Raw genomic sequence first — 5000 nt, forward strand, 5'->3', positions numbered from 1 at the left:
TTTTTAGTTTTCTGTAAAAGAAAACTATTGTGCCGGCTGTCTGTCCGTCCGCCATATTTTCTGTCCGCCCTCAGATCTTAAAATCCAATAAGGCTAGAGGGCTGCAAATTGGTATGTTGATCATCAGCCCTCCAGTCATCAAACACACCAAATTGCAGCCCTCTAGCCTCAGTGGTTTTGACTTTATTTAAGGTTAAAATTAGCCATAATCGTGCTGCTGGCAACGATGTGACAGACCGCTACGGCCGGCTGAGAGTTTCATGAGCCGCGGCTCACACAGCATTATACCGAGACCACCGAAAGATAGATCAGTTCTCGGCGGCCTTGATTATGCGCTGTACAGAAAACTCAATTCTCTGGAGTATTTATCACTTGTTTATTTCCTACTTTTCTCCACCGTTTATCAAGATTTCAGTAACGCTGGAACTCTGATCAAGAAGAGACGAGAAAATAGCCCGGGAGGCCGCGAGGGGGTGTCAGATTCCGAATCTTAATAATATCAGACTCGCGTTTCAAAGAAGTTTAGGTATTCTCAGACTTAATTAACCAAAGTTCGCGGCGCAGAAAAGATTCGAGGAGGAGGAGTCCTCTATAAAATGAGGAGGAATATCGAGTGGAACGGCCGATCCTGCAAAGGAAGCAGCGTACAAGGATCTCCCTTTTCAAGTAAGATACAGATCCTACGAAGGAAATGGCGTACAAGGATCTCCCTTTTCAAGTAGGATACAGATCCTACAAAGGAAGTGGTGTACAAGGATCTCCCTTTTCAAGTAGGATACAAATCCTACAAAGGAAATGGCGCACAAGGATTTCCCTTTTCAAGTAGGATAAATCCTACAACAGATCCTGCAAAGGAAACAGCGTACAAGGATCTCCCTTTTCAAGTAGGATACAAATCCTACAAAGGAAATGGCGTACAAGGATCTCCCTTTTCAAGTAGGATACAACCCTACAAAGGAAGTGGCGTACAAGGATCTCCCTTTTCAAGCACGATACAAAGTCATATCTCTAAGTCAACAGAACTTGAATAAATGACAATACAATGACACCTCAGGCTTCTTTTCAAGTGGGATACAAATCGACACCCCTTTTCAAGATTCAACAACAGATCCTACAGACCAACTTTTTTACAAACCTACAAAATATCTCTCCTTTTCAAGAGTCACCAACACTTAAATTAACACTTAAATCAACTATGTCACTTAACTGACACCATCATTTTTCACAATTCAGACTTTCCACTGCACTAGTCTGACTTTAGCTAAAATAAGAAAGACCTCAATGACAGCAACATTCATCCCGGTCGAGGTGAATCGAGGATGAATACCTGACCTGACCTGACCTTAAATGCTCCCGTATTGACACCATTTTTGATAATTCAGACAATGCCCTGCACAAGTCTGACTTACACTAAAATAAGAAAGACCAAGGATCTCGACAGTAAAACAAATCCCTATAAGTCAACGAGGTTGAATAAATGACAATACAATGAACACTCTCGACCTTCAACTCCTACACCTGACCTTCAAACTCATATATCCTTAAGTCTCAATGATACCATCATTTATCACAATTCAGACAATCCCCTGCACAAGTCTGACTTACACTAAAATAAGAAAGGCCTCACGACAGCAACAATCATCCCGTCCGAGGTGAATCGAGGATGAACACCTGACCTGACCTTCAATGACCTGACCATCATTTATCATCTTTAATGCAAGAAGAACTCCCCAGATCAGCGCCAAGAACCACAAGACTTCATCCCGGATGTGACCTGAGACTTTCAAGAAGAACGAGCGCCAATCGGATGTGCAGACGAGTTGATCGAAATGTCAACTTTAAATGTAAATTCCAGGGAGTTCCCTCTCTCCCTTCCCCTCGACCACCGTTCTGCTGGAACGCGTTCGTTCCCGTCCCAAGCGTACTGGAGTATTAAAAGTAAATATAGAAATAAATGGATAAATAAACAGAAGGCTGGAACTCAGACTTCCAGGAAAAGCCATGGAATACCTGAGGGAGTGTGGCGGCGCATACTTAAATAGGCGAGTCTCGGCGTCCGACAGTCATGCTCAATTATTCTGTGCCCATAGCATGTGTTTGCATTAACATATGCCGCAAAACGACTCGCAAGCCTTATGTTAGTATTTTTATGTGCCATGGCGGAGGTTATTAAAATAGGAGAGAATACTATCTGTCTTTTAGTTGAGGACGCAGCCTCTGCAAATATGCAGAGAATGACTTTTTGATATTGATGGTCTCACAGAGCAGAAAATCATTTTTGATATTAATGGTCTCACATGTCATTACAAGCAGGACAAATGTGTTTGTATAAAAGGGAAGTTATTAAACTAGGAAAGAATAGAATCTATCTTTTGGTAGAGGAAACAGCCTCCGAAAATATGCAGAGAATATCTTTTTGATATAAATGGTCCCCCATGTAATTACAAGCAGGACAAATGTGTTTGCATAAAAGGGAAATTATTAACTGAAAATATGCAACAAAATTACTTTTCGATATAAATGGTCTCACATGTCATTACAGGGTAACAAAAATATTTGTATACAAGGCTACTAGCTATGCAGAGATGGACTCTAGCTATCTCTCTCTCTCTCACACACAGACACACACTTGGCATCGATTCTAGTTGTGGGCACATGCATGTGCAATGCATGAGCTCAATCACGCATGCGCAGCAGCCGTCTTAGGAACAGAAGTTTACTTGTGGTTTTTTTATTTTTTTTTATCCTCTGGGGCAGCCTGGCCTAGACTCGCCTTGCCAAGTTTGAATTATCAACAGTCTCCCCCGATCCTTTGCTATTCTGTAGGCAGAAGCAGGGTTCTTTGTTTGCTTTGATTTATGCAGTATATATATGTATATGTATGTATATATAAACATGTTTGTATAAATATATAAACTGTATATATTTATATATATACATATATATATATATATATATATATATATATATATATATATATATATATATATATTACACATTTCGGACTGACCACTCTGACTCTCCAACAAATGCTGACACTACAACTGTAGTCTGTTGTGTACGACCTATTTTCAAAGCAATTCCCACCTCTGCACCACCGCATATCAGACACAAAGAAGTCTATCCATGAAGTTCCTTTGTCCAAAAAAAAAAATAAAATAAAATAAAAAATAAATAAATAAAAAAAGACCCTTGAGGCCTATCAGAGAACGGGAGAAATGAAGAGCTGGGAAATTATAACCACCAGGCGAAAAAAAAAAAAAGAAATCATACGAGGAACTAGACTATGTCCCATTTACAATTCTACCCACCAGAGGAGGCGAGCACAAGCATCATCACTCACGGTGACCTTTACCAAATCACACACACACACACACACACACCCTCCAAAACACAAAATACACACGCCGACTGCAAGAGAGACAGAGAGAGTGAGAGGGGGAAGCGGGAAATGTGTGCCATCACGCTTAATAGTAAAATAATACCGAGAGGTGTGGGAAGTAAGTAAAGTAAGTGAGTGAGTGAGTGTGGTGGAAAGTGAGGTGAGTGAGGGTGTGCCGACCGTGCAACATGGAAACTCGGCTGAATAAAGGAGAGAGCGCCATTGGTGATGGGTCCGCTCGCCTTCTCCTGCTGCTGCGGGTCTTTCGTCTCCTCCTCCTTCTTCTTCTTCTTCTTCTTCTTGACCCAAAAACTGAGGGACCAGGGCCCCAAAATAGAGGAGGCGGGTCCTCCTCTTCTTCCTCTTCCACTTCACCCCAGAAACTGAGGGACCAGGCCCCAAAATGGAGGGGGCGGGTCCTTCTTTTCTTCTTCTTCCACTTGACCCCAAAACTGAGGGACCAGGACCCCAAAACGGAGGGAGCGGGTCCTCCTCCTCTTCTTCTTCCTCTTCCACTTGACCCCATGATTGAGGAAGCAAGGCCCCAAAATGGAGGGAGCGGGTCCTCCTCTTCCACTTGACCCCATGATTGAGGAAGCAAGGCCCCAAAATGGAGGGAGCGGGTCCTCCTCTTCTTCTTCCTCTTCCACTTGACCCCAAAATTGAGGACCAGGGCCCCAAAACGGAGGGAGCGGGTCCTCCTCTTCCACTTGCTGACCCCAAAATTGAGGAGGACAAGGCCCCAAAATGGAGGGAGCAGGTCCTCTCTTCTTCTTCCTCTTCCACTTGACCCCAAAACTGAGGGACCAGGGCCCCAAAACGGAGGGAATGGGTCCTCCTCCTCCTCTTCTTCCTCTTCCACTTGACCCCAAAAACTGAGGGACCAGGGCCCCAAAATGGAGGGGTGGGTCCTTCTTTTCTTCTTCTTCCACCACCCCAAAACAGGGACATCAGGAGGAACTACTGCTTTTTTTTTTCCAGGGACCGGAAGGAGAATTAGGCGAGTTTGTTTGGGCCTACTGTGATTCATTTTATTAACTTTTCTTGACAGTTTGTGGACAGACTTTTATAGAGTGCTGTCTAGCAGAGTAACGCTATATAATTATTTTTTCCCCAAAAACTGCACCTGGGGCCCAAAATGGAGATCCACCTTCAAATATTTTTTTAGCTTCAAACAATACGACAGAATAAGGAGCCGTTTTACTTCGTTTTCACGGATATAATTATGACTGTCAGAGGAAGGACCAAAACTTATTAATAACTGATATCTTTTTCCAAAGAGCAATCAAAATATACAGAGAATGACATACTATTATTATTCACTTTTTCTTGACAATATGTGGATATATTTTATATATATATATATATATATATATATATATTTATACACCTTTTTTTAGCTTATATACAATATATAAATTTGTATCATATATATCTATACATATAAAACTATATATATATATATATATATACAAATAAAAATTTATGTATGTATGTATACATGTATATATATATATATATATATATGTATATACATATATATCAGAGAGAGAGAGAGAGAGAGAGAGAGAGAGAGAGAGAGGAGGTCCAAATTCTCAACATCCGTCTCCTGCTCTAC

At 41.5% G+C, this 5000-nt stretch overlaps 1 protein-coding gene and 1 pseudogene across 1 annotated transcript in view; one reads left to right on the plus strand and one right to left on the minus strand.

Annotated features, from left to right (window-relative positions):
• The window catches only part of LOC136833973 (glypican-5-like), a 148441-nt pseudogene extending 147947 nt beyond the window's left edge, over positions 1–494 (plus strand).
• LOC136833997 (glypican-5-like) overlaps positions 1–5000 on the minus strand; it is a 794851-nt gene that overhangs the window by 338319 nt on the left and 451532 nt on the right. The window lies entirely within an intron of this gene.

This window comes from Macrobrachium rosenbergii, chromosome 52 (assembly GCF_040412425.1).
Source record: "Macrobrachium rosenbergii isolate ZJJX-2024 chromosome 52, ASM4041242v1, whole genome shotgun sequence".
NCBI classification, from domain to species: Eukaryota; Metazoa; Arthropoda; class Malacostraca; order Decapoda; family Palaemonidae; genus Macrobrachium; species Macrobrachium rosenbergii.